The 24,340-nt window shown below is 36.4% G+C and overlaps 1 long non-coding RNA gene across 1 annotated transcript in view; it reads left to right on the top strand.

The window, feature by feature from the left end:
* Positions 1 to 1,038: 1,038 nt before the first annotated feature.
* Positions 1,039 to 24,340, top strand: part of LOC144288333 (uncharacterized) — a 63,965-nt gene continuing 40,663 nt past the window's right edge. Inside the window, exon 1 of the long non-coding RNA XR_013356285.1 lies at positions 1,039 to 1,116. This is a non-coding gene — a long non-coding RNA (uncharacterized LOC144288333). The remainder of the gene's footprint in view (positions 1,117 to 24,340) is intronic.

The following is a 24,340-nucleotide window of genomic DNA, read 5'->3' on the forward strand; positions in this document are numbered from 1 at the left end:
TCTGAAATAAAATAAGTTCTTAGCTGTAAAGTACAATATGATAAAAAAAGGAATGTTAGCTATCAACATTTGAAGGTTATTATAAGAGTAGATTGGAAAAGTTTGCATCATAAGGAAAATATTTTTTTAACAATGAGAGGTGATGGATGTTAACTAAACTTATTGTGGTAATCAATTGACAATATATATGCATATCACATCATTATGTTGTACACCTTAAAGTCATGCATTATCCTACATCAAGTATATTTTAAGAAAACTGGAAAAAATGAAAGAAAAATCCTTATCTCTTTTTGGATTGTTCAGATCCAATGTAATTGAATCTAATGTAATGTACTTAATGTATACATTGAACTTAATGTAATTATCTTTTTAAGATTTTATTTATTTATGAGAGACACAGAGGGAGGCAGAGACACAGACAGAGGAAGAAACAGGCTCCTCATAGGAAGCCTGATGCAGGATTCAATCCATGGACTGGGATCACACCCTGAGTCAAAGGCAGACGCTCAAACGCTGAGCCACCCAGATGTCCCTGAACTTAATGTAATTATTTATAAGATTGGGTTAAATCTACCATCTTGCCATTTTCTTTTTGAAACATAGGATATTTTTTTTTAATTTTTCATCTTTTTCTGTGTTTGTTTTTGATTAGTTGAGTTTAAGTGATATACTTCACTTTTATTATGGGAACATTAACATAGCATATTTTCTTTTCCCTCCAATACATTGTGATATTTCTGTCACACTTTCTTAATTTTTACAAACTCCAAAATACATAGTAATAAAATTTAATAATGTCTTAGTTTTAGAGCAACTTTAGATTTATAGAAATATTTTGGTAGTAGAACTACTTCCTGTGTAACTCAAATTCAGTCACCCTATTAACATCTTGTGTTAGTAGGATATATTTTGTCACAATGTGCCTTACTTGGCATGTTTCTCATGTTTTTGTCATGATTAGAATTAAGTAACATATTATTGAAACAAAGTCCACTAAGACACAAAGTCCAATTCTTATCACATAGCATCGGGAATACAAAGTATCAATATAACCTCTGTTGATGTTAACTTTGATCACCACACCTGAGATGTGTTTGTCAGGTTTCTCCATTGGTAAGTTACTCTTCTTCCTCCTTTTCCATAATGTACTCTTTAGTAGCAAGTCAGTTTGTGCAGACCAAACTTAAGAAGTGGGTTTATGTTTCATCTCCTCTAAGGTGATTATATGAAATTATTCTGCATGGGATATTTGTCTAATCTCTTCCATATATTTATTAAACAGTTGTTATTTATACAATATTTTATTAGTGTGGGCTCATGGATATTTATTTCATACATTGGGTTGTAATACTACTTAATTTTGTTGATAAATTTTTTACCTTTGATCACTGATAGTTCTTTCAGTTGGTTTCTGCATCCCTTTAACATATCCCCATAATTTTTACTCTAGGTTTGTGTTGGGGGTTTTATGTTTTTTTTTTTAATTCTTTTTTTTTAAGATTTTTTTTTATTCATTCATGAGAGACACAGAAAGAGAGAGAGAGAGAGAGGCAGAGACAGAAGCAGGCTCCACGCAAGGAGCCCAACGCGGGACTCGATCCCCGTGCTAAACCACTGAGCCACCGGGGCTGCCCGGTTTTATGTTTTGACCCACTTTCTTACTTTCTGCAATTTCGGGCTTATTTTGTATATTTCTAACCCCAGCCCTAAAATCAGCTATTTCTCTAATAAGTTCTGTTTTTTTTAATATATATATTTTTAATTTTTATTTATTTATGATAGTCACAGAGAGAGAAAGAGAGGCAGAGACACAGGCAGAGGGAGAAGCAGGCTCCATGCACCGGGAGCCCGACGTGGGAATCGATCCTGGGTCTCCAGAATCGGGCCCTAGGCCAAAGGCAGGCGCCAAACCGCTGCGCCACCCAGGGATCCCAAGTTCTGGTTTTTAATGGAGAATAGTATTATAAATTATAATCTGGGCACTGGGTGTGTCTCTTGCTATGAGGTTGTCATTGATTCTAGGTCCTTTTAGCTGACAGATGAAGGAGATATGTATGCGTATGTATACTAATCTACATATTTGCACATATTGAATGTCCCTTATATTCAACTAAGTCTCTTGATTCTGGATGATGAAAACATAAATGGGAAATGGTTGCCTTAAAGCTTCTTCTCTTTGTTCTTTTCAGAGAACTTGATTGTTTGATCAGCATCATAGAATTTTATCTTATGCATGCCCATTTTGCTATTTGGATAAAAATTTAAGGAGACTCTATGAGGATTTCTATGGCTTTTTTGTGCAGTTGTGCTCTCTGTTATATTCTGTCCTTAAAATTCTAGTCCATCCTGCCCAATTGTCTCCTGTGACAAGAATGCTGTGTTCTGTTTAGGTTCTTGTATTTATGCAGGAATTTAGAAATTGACCCCAGGCATAAAGATGAAATTTCTTCCTCAAAAGAATTGATCAGTTAAGATGTCATGTTGTATACTTCCTTAATCTAGTATTATTTAAATATTCTACCTATTCTAGAGATTTTAGTAGATGTTTCACAACAGGGTTGTGACCAAACATGTTTGGGAAACCTTGGATTCAAATAGATTTTTAAAATTATTTTTAATATAAATATCCAAAATGAGAGTGCAGAAGTCATTATTTTTACACCTATTTAACCAGTGAATATTATTGATATAAATAAAAAATTTCACAGTATATTATTTATTAGATAGAATATAGGTAATACTTGTCACCATGTACATCACATGGTGAGCTACAGAGGAAGGGTCCTCAGATTTCAAACATGCAACTTCAGGAATTGGAAATTAATTTTAAATTATATTTACTAAAGCCTCTTTAAAATTTCATTGTTTTTCTTGCAAGGAACTTTTCATCAATCAATTATGCTTTTATTTCCTTTTTTTCTCATTGAATATGCCACTTCTTTCATATATGAAAGTTGTAGAATTCTATATTCTTTTCTCTCTTCTACCTCTTTCTGCTTATTTTTCTAACTTGAATGAGCAAATCCATTCATTTTTCTGAACTCTGTCTTTATCTCCCCACAAGGCTGAAGACTCTATTTTGATTAAACTTTCAGTTTTGATTGTTTTCTTTCTCTATCCATTTTCTTTTGTGTTGAGCAATTAGACTCCATATGCTTTTCTCTGACCCCAAGATTCTATATTTCAATTGATGTGTTCAAGTATCAGCCAACTTAAATACTACTTTGACAGACATTTATGACAGGTATTTGACAGATAACTATTTCCACAATGGCCTTTCTATACTCTCAAACACAAGATTCCCTGAAACTACTATATCTACCAGAATATTATCCTACATTTTCATTCATCTATTCTTTCCTCTAGAGCTAACTTAGTTGACTTAAAATGTCTTGGTGTCTCTCTAACATACAACTACATCCTTTTTAGTGGCTATTTCATTCCTAAGTAATAGTTGAGTGTTCTTTTCCTTAGCTTGCTGACTGGTATAACTGCAAAAGCCAGCCAGAGAATATCACAATTTTCTCTGGAAACTCTTTTGAAATAAATCATGAGTGGCTGCATATATAAAGCTCACATAGTGTTCTTTTGTTGCTCATGTCTGAATAACCATCTAACACATCTATTCCCAAGGTCTTTATAATTATGGTTCAAAAAAAAAAAAAAACCACCCATGTATTTCTACAGACTTATGCCTTTGAATCTGATTGTCATAATGGAATTGTTCTTTACTGGATTGTCTCTCATCTCAATTGCAAACCATCCTGAGCTTATTTTAGGAACACCTGGCTTCCCCTATTCTCCTATAAATTTCACTGTTGTGGAGTACAGCCTTCTATTTCTCTATTCACTCCTTGCTCCTCATTAACCACCATAATCTCCTCTCTGGAAAGTAGCACTCCTGCCATTCATTAAAAAAGCCTATTTAATTCAATGTTACATGTACCTTACATTTAAAGGAATGTTTCTAGTTGTATAGTGAATGTTTTTTCCAATGCCATGAGAGTTGTAGTACAAGTGAAATCAATGGTAGAAAGGGTAGAGTGAAGGTGGGGCATCTGAATACCCTGATAAACACATCATTGCCTGAGCAAGATTTCAGACTGATTCTAGCTAGTTTGGTCATCTGTTTGCCTTAAAAGCCTGAGAAGATATACTCTTTCTGTTCCACAGTCCTCCTAACCCCTGTGACAATCCCCACATTTTAACATGATTAATTTTTTAGGAAAGAAACAAGCAATTGTTAAGAACACAAATTCTGAAATCAGCTGACCTGACTCTGCTGACTATTCTTCACCAGATGCGTATGTTTTGCCAAATTATTTCATTCCTCTAAGCTGCAGTTTTCTCATCAAAAAATGGACAAATTATTTGAGATACCTCATAGAGTTCTTTCAGAGTTAAATGAAGTAATTCACATAAGGCAGACAGCACAATACCTCACAATAAATGCTACCATCTCTTAGTCATTATTTTCCTTATTGTTTATTAATGGTAAGGATTTCTTCTATTTTGTTTTTCTATTTTGTAAAAATAAATTTCAAGTCTTAACTAACAATGAGTAGGCTTTAATGTTCATCATTTGGAGAAATCAGAACTACATTTTTGCCTTCTGTATTTTCTTGTTCACCTCATGATGCTATTGGTTCTATTTACTGGTAACACCTAAATTTTTATTCAACCTTAATCGGGAATGGACTAGTCATAATAAAGATATGATTTCAAAGTCACGAGGGAATCTCATACCAAAATTATTGTTATCTCCCAATCAGAAAATTGATGCCTAAACAACCACACTAACTGATGCATAAGACATAGAAATTCCAGGTTGTAAGAAATGTCCAAATTCTTTTAGAGAAAGGTCAACCTTAGAAGAAGTGACTTAGTTAAATGATATAACTAGTTAGTGTCTAATATGTGACCAGAAAACAGATGTCATGAATCTGGTTCAATATTATCTCTGGCATGATTTTTTTTTTTTGGTTAGGACTTATCAATATATGTTTGCTTTATTTTTATTTTTCAATTTGTTTTTAAGTTAAAACTTGCCAACATATATAACTCCCAGTACTCATCCCATCAAGTGCCCTCCTCAATGTCCATCACACAGTTACCCCAACCTCCTGCCCATCTCCCCTTCCACAACCCTTTGTTCATTTCCTAGAGTTAGGAGTCTCTCATGGTTTGTCTCCCTCTCTAATTCTTCTCACTCAGTTCTCCTCCTTTTCCTTATAATCCTTTTCACTATTTCTTATGTTCCTCGTATGAGTGAAACCGTATGATGATTGTCCTTCTCCGATTGACTTACTTCACTCAGCATGATACCCTCCAGTTCCATCCACATTGAAGCAAATGGTTGGTATTTATCCTTTCTGATGGCTGAGTAACATACCATTGTGTGTGTGTGTGTGTGTGTGTGTGTGTGTGTGTATACACACCCCTGGCTATTCAGGGTCTTTTCTGACTTCATACAAATCTTAAGATTATTTGTTCCAATTCTCTGAAGAAAGTCCATGGTATTTTGGTAGGGATTACATTGAATGTGTAAACTGCCCTGGGCAGCATTGACATTTTCACAATATTTATTCTTCTAGTCCATGAGCATGGAATGTTTTTCCATCTCTTTGTGTCTTCCTCAATTTCTTTCAGAAGTGTTCTGTAGTTTTTTTGGGTATAAATCCTTTACCTCTTTGAGAAGGTTTATTCCTAGTTATCTTATGGTTTTGGGTGCAATTGTAAATGGGATTGATTCCTTAATTTCTCTTTCTTCAGTCTCATCGTTAGTGTATAGAAATGCAACTGAATTCTGTGCATTGATTTTGTATCCTGCCACACTGACGAATTGCTGTATGAGTTCTAGCAATCCGGGGGTGGAGTCTTTTGGGTTTTCTAAGTACAGTTTCATGTCATCTGCGAAGATGGAGAATTTGACTTCTTTGCCAATTTGAATGCCTTTTATATCTTTTGTTGTTTGATTGCTGAGGTTAGGACTTCTAGTACTATGTTCTATAACAGTGGTGAGAGTGGACACCCCTGTCCTGTTCCTGATCTTAGGGGAAAGGCTCCCAGTGTTTCCCCATTGAGAATGATATTAGCTGTGAGCTTTTCATAAATGACTTTTAAGATATTGAGTGAGGAATGTTCCCTCTATCCCTATACTTTGAAGAGTTTTAATCAGGAATAGATGCTACATTTTGTCAAATGCTTTCTCTGCATCTATTGAGAGGATCATATGGTTCTTGTTTTTTTTCTCTTGTTGACATGATCTATCACATTGATTGTTTTATGAATGTTGAACCAGTCTTGCATCCCGGGGATAAATCCCACTTGGTCATGGTGAATAATCTTCTTAATGTACTGATCCTATTGGCTAGAATCTTGGTGAGAATTTTTGCAACTGTGTTCATCAGAGATATTGGTCTATAATTCTTTTTGGTGAGATCTTTTTCTGGTTTTGGAATCAAGGTAATGTTGGCCTCATAAAACAAATTTGGAAATATCCCCTCCTTTTCTATCTTTCAAAACAGCTTTAGTGCAATATTTATTGTTTCTTCATTACATGTTTGATAGAATTCCCCTGGGAAGCCATCTGGCCCTGGACTTTTGTGTCTTGGGAGGTTTTTGATGACTGCTTCAATTTCCTTGCTGGTTATTGGCCTATTCAGGTTTTCTATTTCTTCCTTTTCCAGGTTTGATAATTTGTGGTTTTCCAGAAATGCATCTGTATCTTCTAGATTGCCTGATTTGTTGGCATATAGCTGCTCATAATACGTTTTTAAAATTGTTTGTATATCCTTAGTATTGGTTGTGATCTCTCCACTTCCATATGTGGTTTTATCAATTTGAGTCTTTTTTCTCTTTTCAATAAGACTGGCTAGGGGTTTATCTATCTTATTAATTCTTTCAAAGAACCAATTCCTGGTTTTGTTGGTCTGTTCTACAGTTCTGGTCTCTATTTCATTGAGTTCTGATCAAATCTTTATTATATCTCTTCTTCTGCTTGGTGTAGGCTTTACTCGCTGTTCTTTCTCCAGTTCCTTTAGGTGCAAGGTTAGCTTGTGTATTTCAGTTTTTTCCAATTTTTTGAGGGCTGCTTACATTGAGATGTATTTATTTCTTATGGCCGCTTTTGCCGTATCCCAAAGATTTTGAATGGTTGTATCTTCATTTTCATTAGCTTACATGAATCTTTTTAATTCTTCTCTACTTTCCTGATTGGCCCATTCATCTTTTAGTAGGATGCTCTTTAACCTCCATGTATTTGAGTTTCTTCCAAATTTCTTTAGGTGACTGAGTTCTAGTTTCAAAGCATTATAGTCTGAAAATATGCAGGGGACAATCCCAATCTTTTGATATCAGTTGAGACCTGATTTGTGACCCAGTATGTGGTCTATTCTAGAGAAAGTTCCACATGCACTTCAGAAGAATGTGTATTCAGTTGTGTTTGGATGGAAAATTCTGTATATCTCTGTGAAATCTATTTGGTCCAGTGTATCATTTAAGGGCCTTGTTTCTTTGGTGATGTTTTGCTTAGAAGATCTGTCATTGCTGAAAGTGCCATTTTGAAGTCTCCCACTAAGTTTATTATTATCTAAGTATCTCCTTACTTTGTTTATTAATTGATTGATATACTTGGCAGCTCCCACATTAGGGGCATAAATATTCATGATTGTTAGGTCTTCTTGTTGGACAGACCTTTTAAGTATGATATAGTGTCCCTCTTCATTTCTTACTACAGCTTTAGGATAAACTTTAATTGATCTGATATGAGGATTGCTACCCCTGCTTTCTTTTGAGGATCATTTGAATAGTAAATGGTTCTCCACCCCTTAATTTTCAGGTTGAAGGTGTCCTTAGGTCTAAAGTGAGTCTCTTGTAGATAGCTTATAGATGGGTTTTGAATTTTTATCCAGTCCAAAACCCTGCATCTTTTGATGGGATCATTTAGCCTATTCACGTTCAGAGTAACTATTGAAAGATATGAATTTAGTGTTATAGTATTACCTATTTAGTCCCTATTTTTGTGGATTATTTCTTTGGGTATCCTCTTTCTTCTACAGGGTCCCCCTTAATATTGCTTGCAGAGCAGTGTGGTGGTCACATATTCTTTCAGTTTCTGCCTATCCTGGAAGCTCTTTATCTCTCCTTCTATTCTGAATGACAGCTTTGCTGGATAAAGTATTGGCTGCAAGTTCTTCTCATTTAGGACCCTGAATATATCCTGTCAGCCCTTTCTGGTCTGCCAGGTCTCCGTGGAGAGGTCTGCTGTTAATCTACTATTGCTCCCCATATAAGTTAAGAATCTCTTGTCTCCAGTTGCTTTAAGAATTTTCTCTTTATCTTTGAAATTTGAAAGTTTCACTATTAAATGTTGAGGTGTTGAACAGTTTTTATTGATTTTTGAGGGGGTCCTCTGTATCTCCTGGATCTGAATGTCTGTTTCCTTCCCCAGATTTGGGAAGTTCTCAGCTATGATTTGTTCAAATATACTTTGTGGTCCTCTCTCTCAGCCTCTTCCTGAATGCCAATTACACATTTTTCTTCCTTCTCAAGCTATCATTTATTTCCCTAAGCCTTTCCTCATGGGCTCTTGTTTTTCTCTTTTTTCCTCAGCTTCCTTCCTTACCATCAACTTATCTTCTATGTCACTCACTCTTTCTTCTACCTCATTAACCCTTGCAGTTAGGACATCCAGTTTGGATTGCATCTCATTTAATCTATTTTAATTTCAACCTGATTAGATCTCAATTCTGCAGTAATGAAGTCTTTAGAGTCCTTTATACTTTTTCCCAGAGCCATCAGTAGCTTTATAATTGTACTTCTGAATTGAATTTCTGACACTATATTGAAATCCAAATTCTATAACTCTGTGGCAGAGAGTATTGTTTCCGGTTCTTTCTTTTGTGGTGAATTCTTCCTTTTAGACATTTTGTCCAGTGTAGAGTGGCTATATGAGTGGCTGAGTCAAATATATCAACCATGACCTACGTAAAATATACCCTAGATGATTGTGTGGAGGTCAGAGACCAGAAAATAAAAGAAAAAGAACAGAACAAAATAAAACAAATGGACCAGTAAAGTGAAAAACACCTTTAAAACAAAGTAGTCAACATGAAAAGCCAAAAACCAAAAACGAAGAAGAGAAAAGCAAAAGATAAATAAATAAATAAATAAATAAATAAATAAATAAATAAAAGAGGAAAAAGAAATAAAAGGGGGTATGGTGGTGGTGAGGAAGTGGTAGTAGAGAGAGAATGTAGTCTATCTGAGGGGTCCTAGAGGGTGATCCTCCTGGTTCTGAGTATATTTTGTTCTGTACATTAGAAGATGCTCAATCCCAAACTTATACAAACCAGCAATACTTATATAAAGCCTCAACATTGATCACAAAAACAAAGTAAAAGAAGGGGGCAGAATGGGAAGGAAGAGAGAATATAATCTCACAGAATGAACCAGCATGGTATTCCATTTGGTTCTGGGTGTATGTTGGTCGTGTTTTAGAAGATACTGATTTCCACTATTGTAAAACAAATGAGGCAGAAAAAACAAAAATCCATATCTCATATATCTACCAAAATTAAATTGAATACATTGAAGGGAATCCAGAAGTGAAAAATATATCTAAGACATAGAATTGTAGAAATATGAAAGTCAAAAAGGAAAAAAAAGAATAAAAATGAAGAGCTGGTAAAATATTGTAGTTAGAGTGAAGAAAGAGAAAAAATATTGGAAAATTTTAGTCTGATATAAAAACAAGTCATAATGAAAAAAAAAAAAAAAAAAAAAGAACCCTCTAGTTCTATATACTATGTTCCCTCAGTCCTGGAGCTTTCCAGCACTGCTTTGTCAGTAAGCTTGCTCTTCCCTTTTTCTTCCAGCTGATCTTCTGAGAGTCTGCTGTGCTGATTCTCAGGTGTGTGTATCTGGGGGAGCTGCCCCACCCCCTGCCAGGTGTTGGGCTCAGTGGGAGCTGTTGACCCCACAAGGCCCCTGTTTCCTGGAGGCCCCACTCCGTCCCAGGCACGGAGTGACACCAAGAGGAACACCACCACTGGCGGCGGCCAGATTTCCAGCTCTGGTGTCCAGCTTCCTGCGAGTAACTAACCGTAGTCTCCCAGTCCACACTGGCCTGCATGCTCCTGGGCACAGGGGTGGGTGCACTGATCTGCACAGCTTGGGGGCGCCCTGCAGCACGAGAGTCCTTGCTGTCCTGTGCCCTCCCTGCTTCTGCCTGTCCCAGGGGGAATGCAGGATCACCAGCTATGGCTGCTTGAGCACCCTGAGATCTGGAGCCCTGTGCAGATTTTTAAGAGGATTTTAACTGGTTGTGGGGAGGGAAGAGAAGGAAGGACAGAGGATTAGAGGCATGAGGACCTCCTATCCCCTTGGCCTCCTCCCCTCCTCCCAGGCCTACACTCCTCCAACACCTCCTGTGTCCCTTGTAAATAGAATCAGACCGGCCAGTCTATTCCTCTTCCCTTCCCTGCAGCCCTCACCCCCCCCACCGGGTTTAAATAGATTGTTATGATTTTTTTCTTAAAGAAAACATTGATTCACATCATCCAAACTGGCCCATACCCCTTCTACAGCTGTGTCCCCACTTCTGTCCTCTGCCCCTGAGGTCTCCTTCCTCCTCTCCCTACCCTGAAGGGCTGAGGGGGTGGGGGTCGGGGTGGGGGGGCTCCTGATGTCTTGGTTTCCACAGTAAGGTTTGCCTGTGTACCGACCTCCATTCAATAAATTATTGGCATGAAAAAAAAAAAAAAAGAAAAAAACATGTGCTCCTAGAGACCACCTCTCCCGAAGAGAAGAGGGCACAGCCATCTCCGTCCATTGCCAGGATCTAGGGTAAAGGGAGCCCTGGAGCCGGCCCACTGACCAGGCTGCTCCCGAATGCTCCCGAGGGCTGCAGTGTTCCAGCCCTTTGCTGATACCGGACCGTGGTTTGCAGTGAGCTTTCGTGCAGGCACCCCTCCTCTTTCAGTGACTTGGGGAATCTTGAGGCTTCACTGTCCCTCCTGCAATTCTGTCCAATTTCCCCCCCTTTTTTTTAAGATTTTATTTTTATTTATGAGAGAGAAAGAGAGAGAGAGAGAGAGAGAGAGAGAGAGAAGCAGGCTCTGTGCAGGGAGCCTGATGCGGGACTCGATCCCGGGTCTCCAGGATCACACTCCAGGCTGAAGGCTGCCCTAAACCACTGGGCAACGGGGGCTGCTCTCCAATTTCCCTTCTAAGCACTTTTCCATCAGGGAAAAAAAAACTCCAGCGTGGATTTTTAAAGTTCAGGCTTCTCCAGGGCTGGGCTTTCCTGCCCAAGAGACTCTTGCTCCTCTGCTTTAGCCTGGCTACTTGTGGTACCCCTCCTTAATTTTATTCTTTTTTATATATTTTTTCATCTTTCTACCTTGTTAGAAGTGAAAACTTTTCTCTCTGTAGCATTCCAGCTATTCTCTCTTGAAATCTCAGGTCAAATACGTAGGTGTTCAGGATGTTTTGAAAGTTATCTAGGTAAGTTGATGGGACCAGGTGAGCTGAGGGCCCCTTACTCTTCTGCCATCTTGCCCCTCCCTCTTTTTATTTTTTTAAGTGGATATATTCATTGTTACTAATTTTTTCCCTGTTGGAGGCAAGTCAGGAACCAGTGAAAGATGCCAAAATATAAGTCTGAGAATACTAACAACAGAAAGGGCCAATTTGCAATTTTCCTAAACATTTTTCTACTAGTGGTCTTTTTTCTTCTTTTATTTCTTACTATTTTCCACCCTCAGTGATATCTACCTTGCTCACCAAACACACATGCCATACATGACATAGTGAGACAGTTTATTGCTTTATGACCTTCTGCTTTGGTCTAGATGTATTTTTCCTTAGTTACCTTACCACCTTCAGTTCCTTTTATGAAAATAGCCATGTGTTTTGTTTCTTTGCCAGAGGTTGTTAGGGTGGGATAGGGCTTGGTGTTTATATTTGTTTGTACATGTGTATGTGAGTGGATGTATGGGGATGGGAGAAGAGTTTTTATGAGATGTACAGGATTTTGGGGTTTTTTATTTTTTTCAGTTCTAAAATTTTCTATTAAGTTCTTCTATCTCCAATTATTTTGCTCAATTTTTTTTTTTTTTGCTCAAACTTTTATTTTTTTTTTTCAAGAGTGTTTGCTTTCCCATTAAAGCATTTTTATGATGGCTATTTTAAAGTCTTAAGTAATTCCAAAACTTATGTCACCTTCGTGTTAGTATATATTATTTTCTTTCCTCATTCAAGTTGTCATTTTCCTGGTACTTGGCATAATGATTTATGTTTGGATTAAATCATGGGGACATTTTTGTTATTCTGATACGAGATTCTGGATCTTCTGTTTCAGCATCATGCTTCTAACACTGCACCAGAGGGACAAAGAAAGCACTATGCTATTACTGCCAGGTTATATTGAAAATTAAGGTTCCACATTCATTCTCCACTGATATCCTGTATGGAAGGAGGGACCTCATTACTACTTCTCACATGGCCTTCTTTGGCAAGAGGGTATGAGTCTTATTACTGCCTTGTAGGGATTAAAGTTCTGTCTCTCCACTTGACTTTCTCTGACACCAGTGGGCAGAAAGGATCCCTTACTACACCTGAGGAATGGAAGTCGAGGCTTTCCATTTATCTTTGGGGCAGAAATGGGGTTTGGGGGGCTACAGTTTTTTCCATGGTGTTGCCTGAGTATGACAGATTGTAAATACATATTTATCTTGCTAAGTTGCCTCACTCCTGGTCTTTTGGTTAGAAAGATTAGGCTTTACTGGGGCTTTTATTTTGTTTCTGTCTTTCCTTGTCAATGTTTCTGAATTGCCAGCCCCTTAAACACCCAGATCAAAGTATATATGGTCAAAAAGAAAACCTAGGGAAACACCATGCCATTCCTTGGGTCCCAGGTTCCCTAGTCTGTCTTTGACCTTCTAACTTTCAGAGTTTTCTTAGGATTTTTTGCTCTCCTTAACTAAAGGAAAAATAAGAAGTGTGCTTATCTTGTTTGAACTGGAATTTCCCGCTCTCTACAATTCTTATAGTTCTACAACCTAGGACTTAAGAATATTTTTTATATTTTTAAATATTTTTAAAAAGTTCTAAAGATTATTCCACAATACAAAAATTATGTGAAATTCAAATTTCAATAATTTAATCTGTAGTTAAGTGTGTACTAGAACACAGCCCTGCTCATTCACTGTGTATTGTAACTTCTTTCACACTGCAACAGCAGAGTTGAGTATTTGTGATATCACAGAGACCAGATAGCCTACAAGGCCTGAAGTGCTTAGTATTTGGGCATTTATAGTAAAAGCTTATTGATTTCTCATCTTTATGTTCCCCCTAGCCTCACCAAAAAATGTATCTCAACATTCTTATTTATTTTCTCTTCCTCACACCCCAATATTCTTTTTGCATATGTGAGGAAATCACCATACAAGGCTTTCCTCCAGTCAACCCCTGCTTTAGCTGTTCCCAGCCATGCATTCTCATCTAGTTTCTGGCAGGCACTCCAGTCCAATAGGCAGGCAGGATCCAATCACCTCTTTCTCTCCAAAACAGCCTTTTTTTAGGCTTTTAACTAAAAGAAAAAAAAAAAACAAAAAAACAAACCAGACCAAAAACTAAAAACCAAACTAAGTATGTGAAAAAGTGGTTCTCAGTCATTAGATGAAACACAAAAAAGAACCCTGATTCCTGCAAGATGGGAACAAATGTGGTGATCCCCGCTCTGATTATTGCTTTTCAGGTCACAGAACTATCAGGGAGAACTGGAGAGGAGCTCAGCAGTCTTTTTGAATTGTAGAGACAGAGCTCAGAGTTGGATGGGCCAATATGACAAAGTTTGTAAGAAGACCAAAGATGAGAGTTGCTGTAGAGGGTCCTCTCAAGTAATTAAGCTGGAAACTGATCAGTAACATGCCTCACAGGCAACTACCTTAGGTTAGAAGACAGACCAACCAAAATAGAGAAGGCAATACCCTTGGCTCACAGAGATTGAGGAATAGTATCCTTTTTCACCATCCAAACAAACTACCCCCCTTTTTTTTAAGGACAAACCACTATTTTTTTTTTAATTGGGAATAGATGGGTTAGTTCCTAGAAAGATCTTGTCTCAGTAGTAAAGGAAAACTAACCTTAGGGTAAATGCTGTTCTTGTCTCTCCAAAACAAGCAAACAAACAAAACAAAATGTAACTGAATAACAACTTCAGCATACCCAAAATCTCAAGGTATTTAGGAGAATACAGTACTATATGAAATATAAGCATTCAACAAGATGAAATTCAAAATATCTGTTACCACTTTTTTTAAAGAAAGGAAAATATAGCCTATTGTGAGGAAAAAATGTCAAAAAATCATTTAAAATGAGATAAAAATCATGAAAGGAACCAGACAAAAAGGGTACATACTGTTTAGTCCCATTAATATATAACTGTAGAAAATATTAACTAATCATCAGTGAGAAAGAGGATTACTTATATCCTATGTACCAGAGAAGCAGCAGGGGGCATGGTAGGAAGACATTACTAATGAGTATGAGCAAACTTTTGAGAGTGATGTTCATTGATTTGTCCATGGATACACACATATGTCAAAACACATCAAATTGTACAATTTAAATATGTGAAGTTCATTGTTTTCAAACTTTTTTCAAATTTTTTTAAACTTTTTTCAAACTTTTTTCAAACTTTTTTTCGAACATGGAAGAAAATAATCGGAAATGGCAACCAACTCAGAACATGACATAATATAAAAATAACAATGCATTTTTCCTGAAAGTTGCAAGGATTCCATCTATTCACACAAAAGGACACTGCAATCTTGTTTACAGTTGCTGGACTGAACTACAGGAACAGTTTTTGTTCACTACATCTTGGAATCCTAGTTCTGTGACAACCTCATTCGGGTAGAAACATACTTCTCCATTAACTCCAGTAGAGCACTAATGCCCATTTATGAATGTATAGCATATTAATAAGTCCTACTACTAACTTCTGTTAACATCTGAGTATATAGCCTTTCTGAGTAAGTAGGTAGTAAAGAGATATGGAATTATTTCTTATTAAGTTCCAAGAACTAAATAAAGCTCTGGTAAAAACAAACAAACAAACAAACAAACAAACAAAAGGTTTGCAGGACATTAAAATGTCACTACTAGAGCTCATACCGTCCTTATAGAGTCTCCTTTCTCTACAGGGCAGTGATTAAGAGCACACATCTGGAATAAAAGCATTCAAATCACAGTTCCCATAATTATTAGCTGTGTGGTGGGGGAGAGTTAGTTAACGCCTGGGTCTCAATATCTCCATAAGTAGACTTAGCACCATAACATTATGCTTTTGTTGGGGTGAACATTGATGAAATCAAAGTGCTTCACCAGTGCCTGACTCATAGTGAACACTGAATCTGTACCAATTCTATTATACCAACACAAATAATATGCCAAAGTAGTATTTATAATGCTTTAATCATCACATGTACATTAGAATCTTTGACAAGCATTGCTCTTATTTACTATTTCTGTACTTGTTGATTTTCATTGCAAATTAATGGAATTATTTATCATATAGAAATACATCCAAGTCATCTTGAACACTAGACCACAAAAAATGATTATTCACAAAAAGAAATAGAAATTTGTTCCACATGGTGACAATTAGATAACTTATCTCATAAGTTTTTGCTAATTAGTTAAGTCCATTTAGTAAAGCTTTTCTACATAATCAGTATTCAGTATTTTGAGGAGGAAAAAACAATTATATACAAATACATGTTTTTAGCATTAGATTCTTTTTTTTTAAGATTTTATTTATTTATTCATAGACACACAGAGAGAGAGAGGCAGAGACACAGGCAGAGGGAGAAGCAGGATCCATGCAGGGAGCCTGATATGGGACTCAATCCCGGGACTCCAGGATCATGCCCTGGGTTGAAGGCAGGCGCTAAACCACTGAGCTACCCAGGGATACCCAGATTCTTATTTTTTGTAGATATTTTGTTGCTTACAGTGGTGACCTCAATGGAAGGCGAAAACTTAATTCCTTAATTGTGACTTTTTTCCTCTGGTTCACTTTCTAGTCTATTTCTTATTTAATACAACAACAAAAAAAGGTCCAACTGATTGTACAGTTTATTAAGTGATCTAAGTTTATAAATGTTAAGTCTGCAAAATATATCTCTTTAATGTTCCTAATATTTTGACACTTTGGGAATGTTTTTGAATATCCATTGAAGTACAACAAATGTCATCATGTAATAATATCTACAACTAGGATAACCATCTCAAAGATTAAGGTTTAGATATAAAAAAAATAAGCAAACACAAAATAGGCTTGAATTTCACAATGAAATAATCACCCTCATCTCATTGCGTGGATTAGCCAGGTTTCTTTTTCTTCTTCTTCCTTTTTTTTTTCTATAACAACAATGTCAAGTATGTGTAGAGCTATTTATAATTTGACAAAGCATGATCACCATTAACTCAATGGTCTTTAATTGTTATTAAGAATTTGACATACGCTCCAACCCCCCCCCCAATTATCAATGCTAATTGTTATTAAACCCAAATGTTATTGGGTTGTAGTGTGACCATTCTTATGTAATCCCCAAATGTTATATATTTTGGGCAAACATCATTCAATCCAAAACATGAAATGCAGTAACACCACATTAGGTGATAAACAACCTCAGTAAAGCATTAGTGTCATAGGTTATAGATCATTCTGTCATATAAAGCACTACTCTCTCTTTATCTGAGAAAAAAGAGGAGATATCAAGGATTTTTCTTTTCCAAAATCAAGGAGTTTGAAATTTAACTATCTTCATATTTGATTATGGATAAATGTGCAGATGTTGCACACGTGAATATTTTGAAAATCTAATTATAGTTTCTAAAATGTTTAAAAGTATAGTTTCTAAAATATGTTTCTAGGGATGCCTGGGTGGCTCAGTGGTTGAGTGTCTGCCTTCAGCTCAGGGTGTGATTCAGGGGTTCTGGGATCGAGTTCTGTATCAGGCTCCCCACAGGGAACCTGCTTCTCCCTCTGCCTATGTCTCTGCCTCTTTCTCTCTGTCTCTCATGAATAAATAAAATCTTTAATAAAATAAAATAAATTTCTAAAATGTATAACATATGTAAACATGAGCAAACTAACCTCAAAACATCTAAATCTTTCCTATTTACTCACCTTGTTGCATTTAAATGTTTCCTACCATAGTGGAATATAATATAGTATGGCATTACATAGTTTTATGTTTATACATACCCTTTGCGACTAAATTTCACTGATCAAGGAATAGATTGTGATTGAAAATGGGTCTCAGTTTAAGAGTTTGTGTTTTTAATTAATCTTATAAAGAATTTAAATATATATATATGTAAAATATATAATTATGCAGTGTCTGAATAGGACAAGTTATACCCATTATACAGAATATTAATTTATAATGCATATTAAAAGTTATTTTAAAATTATACAAGACTACCAAACAAATATAATTTGATGTTGCTTCAGAGCCAACAAATGGATTTTGAGATAGCAACATATGTAATTGAAGACATCTGTGAAAGATACAAAGTAATGAGATTAACGGTACTAATGACAGTATTGTCAGCTAAATTCTGATTGAAGAAACCTTTGAAACTTAAATAAACTTAGCTGCACATAATAAATATACGTTTTCCATATCCTTGACAATACCCAAGGTAAATTATGTATTGAAACCCTCAAGGGAAGAAGCAGATTGCATTAAGAATAAAGAATTATGTGCATTAGAAAACAAGTTTGGGCTTCTACTGGATAGAAGTCAATACATGAGATGAAGAAGAATTCACATTCATAATAAAATATTTTTAAGTCATAGAACTACCATGTTTTGTTAAGTCTTTTTTTTAGCAAAAATGGAAATGAGCTAAATGAATATATAAAAAATGTAGTTGACTTGTATTCTGGTAGGAAAGCATTTCCTAATGTACAATGATTACAAATGGCCAAGGTCCCAGTGGCTTTAGCACATGCAATGTCAGATAGTATATTACCTGACAAAATGATGTCTTACTTAGGAATATTATGATGGAGTAATAATATTTTATGCTTAGTTATCATTACAGACTAATTACATTTTTAACAGGAGGTTTTAAGCATGAAAAAAATCACTAAGAGTATATGGAAGCAAACATCTTTTATTTTCAGGTAGATAGCATTTTATAACAGGAAACAATGCTAGGATATCGTAAACATCTTTTGCCTACCTTTATATTTCAGTAGCTCAATATAACCACATTTCTCCAAAGACTCATTCTGTTATTGAAAGGTAATGGTGGGAACCAACTTAAGAACATGTAAAATGCAAGATTTTTTAATCAATGAGAAGCTATTAATTTAACCAACCCTTCCTGTAATAATATTGAGACAGACTGTCTGCCTGTTTTTACATTATAGCTAGCTTTGCAATCTGTGTAGAATTTAATGAGGTGTGTAATTTTTGTGAATTTATTGATTCTGAGAGATTCAAAGATTTTAATGCTACTGAACTTTAGTATTTTTACCTTTCATTTATCTCATATATGGACAATACTATTATAATGCCAGCTGTTGATCTCTCTGTGCTGCCTTCTATACATCAATTACTTTTCTCTAAATGTACGTGGAAAATGTCCTTAAAAGAATATACAATTTATTCTGTTCCTCTCCTTATTGAGATTCTTTCATTCTCTATATTCAGTTTTCTTGTGGTTTCTCTATTCAGTTAATTTCTCCTTTTGCGTTGCATTATCTCAAACTCCTAGATTTGTATACAGACCCATTATGTCTTGTTTTACCCCTGTAATAACCACATACTTTGTCTCTTGACAGTATTTTCATGCCCTAGAAAGTTAAGACAGCTTCAGAGTAATTTAAGAAAGCAGGTAATTCATTAAAGCAAACATACTCTCTATTAATTCTAGTAGCCCAAGAGGTCTAATGTCATTGAATATTTCAGTAAGTTATATGAAAAAGCATAACATGTAATATGAAAACCGGCTTCATAGTAATACATTTTGTGATTGGCCACACAGCACAGTACTAATGGCTATTTATCCAACACAAACCAGAAAATGTTGGATGGGTTTATTTTATTTTCTAACCAATTATTTGAATTATGTAAGGATGATATCTATGATATTTGCATATTGGTAATATCCAAGTTTTACTATGTTTATAAAACTATTTGAATAAAGGCTGCATGTGAGGGTCAGGAGGGCTCCCTTGAAGCCCCTGACCGGCCTGACTCCCCATGGGGTGGCTGTGGCTATATCTGCTCATCTAGTCCAGGACCTGAAAGATGGAGCAGATATGCAGTGACCAGGGAGGAGAGTGACAAATCTTGCTGTCCAGTAACACTCATCTGCTGTTCATACCACTTTGGCTAGGCTCTCTCTCCCCCTTGTCAAATTCTGCTCACAATCTACCTACTTGAACATTATGAAATAGGAGAAAACATGTCTAATTTGGGAATTCTGGCACTGATCTGCACCTTGAGGGGGGTCTGAGGACACAGAATGACTACCCTGAGGTCAATCGGCCGAGAGGAAACCCCACTGAATCTCCCAACATCCAGCTGGGAAGGTCCTCTGCTATGGGCCTCTCTTGCCACACTGCCCATCAAGTGCCCAGGAAGCACCTGTTCAGACCAATTGCACCAGTTTCAATTTTCCACAGGAGGTTAGGGGTCAGAGCCAGGAAGTAGAAATGCCCATCAAGGAACACACTGAATCTCAAAACAGGGTGTAATGCAAATTTTTAAAAAATGCTAAGATTAAGAACAGAAAGGCTGCCTAAATGCTAGCTCACAGGCTGCCCAGAATTAAGCTTAATGTGTGTATTGCATGTTTTCTCATCATGCTAATCTTACAAATCACTAATGAGAAGAGACCTTGTTGGTGATTAAAGGTAGACCAGAACAATTCTCCACTTACTTAGTTTTTATATGGAACAATTCTGGGTAAATTTCCATTTTGAGACAAATTCAGGTAGATGAAAGTTTGTTCCCCTGCTTCAAAGGCTTAACAACCTTTGGCTTAGTAAATATTGATACCTGTTTTAGTTCCTTGGGGATTCATCAATTCAAACTAGAATATGTAGTCCAGAATTGATACTTCAATATAGATGACCAGCAAACTAGAAAACCCACATGTACCTAATGGAGAGTTGATGGTTTTAATGTTTATTTCCTACCTATAACCAAACATCCCCCTCAACCCCTTATTGACTCAGTTTGATCAATAGCCTTTAGTGTAGAACCTTGTCTAAGGCATTTTAAAAGTCAGAGTCAATTGCAACTACTCCTCACCCTTGATCAGTTGTACCATTTTCCAATATGACGTAGGCATTTTTTTTTTTTTTTTACAGAAGCTAGATTGCCACTTTCTAAAAAAGCTGGCTGTGATTTTACCCATTACAATATGCTCTGCCAGGTGACCTTGAGAAGGATGCATTCACTGTTACAGTCCCTTCTGGGAGCTGAGAGGTTAGGGTTCACAATGGCTATTCAAAAATATTATGGCTATTTTATCAAGTTGTTCTAGAAAGTGCCATTGTGTTAAAGATGTAAAGAAAAATGGGATCCCTGGGTGGCACAGCGGTTTGGTGCCTGCCTTTGGCCCAGGGCACGATCCTGGAGACCCAGGATCGAATCCCATGTCGGGCTCCCGGTGCATGGAGCCTGCTTCTCTCTCTGCCTGCGTCTCAGCCTCTCTCCTCTCTCTGTGTGACCATCATAAATAAATAAAAATTTAAAAAAAAAAAAAAAAAAAGAAAAATGTATGTATAAAGCCTTTGGGAATTCCAAGGCAAGGAACAGTATTTCCATTTTCCAAGTTACTCTTCACCCCAAATGAAACAACCATGCTTATGGCAATCAGCATGCATCAGAATCCTGGGGGGCCCTGTTAAAACACAGATTTCTGGGATGTATCCTCAGAATTTATTATTTAGTACATTTGGGATGGTTTCCAGGAATTTGCTTTTCCATCAGATTTCCAGGGATGCTGATGCTGCTCATCTTGCTACCATGCTTTGAGAAGCATGTATAAAAGCTAGGCAATGCAGTCAATCAGGTTAACAATCTTTAATTCTTGAGAAAAATTTATGCTTAGCATTCCCAAATCCCCCATTCATTTTCACCTTTCTCCTTGATCATATTAAAACTACTGAATATTTACTTTGAATTCCCTTGAAATGTGACTTGAATTCTCTTTTGGTTAAATATTTGTTCTTGCTTTTGACTCACTCCAATATTTTTATTTTTTTTTTTCTAAATGCAGTTTCTATTGTCTGTTTCAGGGCCATCTATTTGTCAATTTGTCTTTTTAGCTACAGGATCCCAGATACTAGGTTAAGAACAAGAAAAAAATTAATTATTTTCATTTTATGGTATTAAATCACATGGAATACCTGCACTTAAAATGGATGCTTCTTATTCCAACAGGAATATATGTTTGTCTTAGCCTGTTTTCCCCAGAAAGAAGAAACTAAAGCAAAGGATTAAGTACTACCTGTTCACCACAAAATGCAGCTCCAGAGGCAGGAATTCACGGAAAAGAGAGTATGGCACAGAAGGAGGCCAAGAAGAGGATGTGTTTTCACTCAGTCCAGCACTTGAGCATTAAGTACAAATTGCTCATTCTCCTGGGACTGCCTCATGAGAGGCTTTTAAATGACTGTTTTTAGGGCAGTTCATTAAAAAAAAGAGAAGAAAGTAATATATTCTCCCACTGGTCAAAGGTGAGCCCCATAGGACATTAAATTCCCTTGTACTTCCTAATGGTGCACATGTGTACACCCGAGGTTTCGGTGTTCCATGCCTCATTGTCAAGAAGGAAGCCCTGAGGTTTGTGCACACATAAAGGTCCTCTGAGGTCTTAGAGGAACAGGTTACTCCTAGTGGCCAGGACAGGTACAATGGCCAAATGCTCAAGAAACTGGAGAGAGCAAAAGAATCTAAAGTGGTCATAACAGAAAGTATAATACTCATTATAAAACATTGTCTTCCTTGTTCTTTCTGCCATTTTATGTCAGCATTGATCATTTTCTGTCTTTCTGATTCATGGTTGCCCTGACTTGTAAGAAATCAATCTCTCCCGACTCTGTTCCTATCTTTTGCTAACTCAGATTAATCTTTTAGGCAGATACCTTTTAGGTGGCTCCCTTTTCCTTTACATAACACTTAAATATTGCTTGGAGTTTTATCATTGGCCACCTTCTCACTCGACTTTCCCTTGATAATCCAGTCTACTCATACCTTTAACTAACTGACATCTATGTGCTCAAGGCCTCAAAATGTATCTCCTGTCCCAATCTCTCTACTGAGATGCAGACCCAGATAACTAGTGGCAGGCTCTCTATTCTCACCTGGATGTTTCATAGGTATTTCAGTTTTGTCAAGGCTGAACAAATTACCTGTCTTGTCAGAATTTCTATTTCTTCTGTAATTCTTAACATACCATCAGCCTTCACTCTCCCCATCCAATCTTTAATTAATGGGGATAATTTTTTTAATGTCTTGAATTTGTCTAGCTCTCTCATCCTCACTACTGTTATCATCATCTCTCACTGGGATTTGCTGCCCTAGGATTTTAATTGGATGGCTCCCTTTTAGGGTTCCTCGTTACTCTACTGCTTAACTTTCTTCAGTTGTTCTTTGTAGTTTTCAGGAGGAAGAACAAACATCTTGGCATGTCTTTACATGACTTACTTTTTGCTTAACTTCTTCAACTTAAGCATTTACTACTCCCAGAGGTGCCCTGAGCTGCTATTAGAGTCATGTTCCCTGAATTTACCTACACTGACTTATCTTCTGGTTCACGAGTCAGCATTGAAGTTCACTCTTTATCAGACACCTGTTTATAGATCAAAATCCAGCTTTTCTAGGAGATCCTGCCTTACGAGTCCTACCCCAATCCAGACTTGTCATGCTTTTTGTATATTTCTTTTGTTTGCTCAGGTTGTACTGTGCTTTTTCTCATCAAACAACACAGGCAGGTAATCCGTATTCTAACATACTAGGTACTTAAGCATTACCCTCATTTAAATTATGAATTTCTTTGGGGCTGGACTTGCTTTCAATATATCTTGATCCATATGAAATGGCCAATCTATTTTTGAGTTAATAAATAATAACATTTACTGATGAAGGAATTTTCTCAGTGTAACTCAGGCTATGTAAGTTATCTCATTGCCTGACTTTTTTTTTTTTTCGGCTGAAGAAACTGAGGCTTATAGAATATAAATAAATTGTTCAAAGTCAAACAGCTAGTAAATGACAAAGCCAGATTCATCCTCAGGCATAGCTGATTCCAGAACATTTGTCTTTCCTACCAAACTACTTTGGAAGTACAAGGATTCAAATTCTCTCTACCCCTCGCCTGCTTAAGGCTTTACTCGGCCCCTTTTAAAAGCTATGTCTCAATGTTCCAAAAATGGGTAGTTATACTTATGATGGATTTTTTTAGGTAAGCAAATATACTATACTAGCACAGCAATCATTACAATCATTTGTTGTTATTTTAATTTTACTTATTAGGAGAGTAAGCCTGAGCATAAAGAGATCACTTGGCAGGTCATGAATGGACCTAAAAATTCATAGTTCATCAAAATTTAATAGAATGGGAACCTCGTACTTTCCTAACAACATGGGAAATGCATACAATAATATCATGAAATACTATATATGTGGGAGACATTTTATTTGAAATTTATGGGAAATTACTGTGGAGAAATAATACTAAGGAAGAGAATCCTCAGAGACAAAAGATCATTTTACTGTAAATTTACACCTGTTGATGAATTGGCAAAACCAAAACTGTGTTACATTTACCTGGGTTGAAGACCAAGAGGGGCCAGTAGAATAACAGCTAATATTGAAGACCTGAGAAAAACCTGCTAAGGCAGCCTTGCATTTCTAGGCTTGCCTGTTAGTTTTTATTCTTGACATACTTTTCTTGAGAGGATTGAGGAGTAATACATTTTACTGCTAGTAACTTTTACCGATAGCTTCTTTTGAAGGGTTAAGGCATTATATGTATAATATGCATATATCCTTAAATGTATATGCACCAACCAACAATCTATGATAAGTCAAACATATTTAACAAGCCTAATTTTCTTACTGATTTAATAGGGCTCAATAAATGGAAACTGTGCAGTCAGAATAATGAAAAGAGGACATAATTTATCTCATTCTGTTTGTGTCCTTTCTATGTTCTTTTGTCCTTTGATTGCACTGGTGGATAATATTATTTTGTTCCCAAGGAAATATGTCCCTTTGATTAGGTTGTAGAT

The sequence above is a fragment of the Canis aureus genome, chromosome 18 (genome assembly GCF_053574225.1).
Source record: "Canis aureus isolate CA01 chromosome 18, VMU_Caureus_v.1.0, whole genome shotgun sequence".
Lineage (NCBI taxonomy): Eukaryota > Metazoa > Chordata > Mammalia > Carnivora > Canidae > Canis > Canis aureus.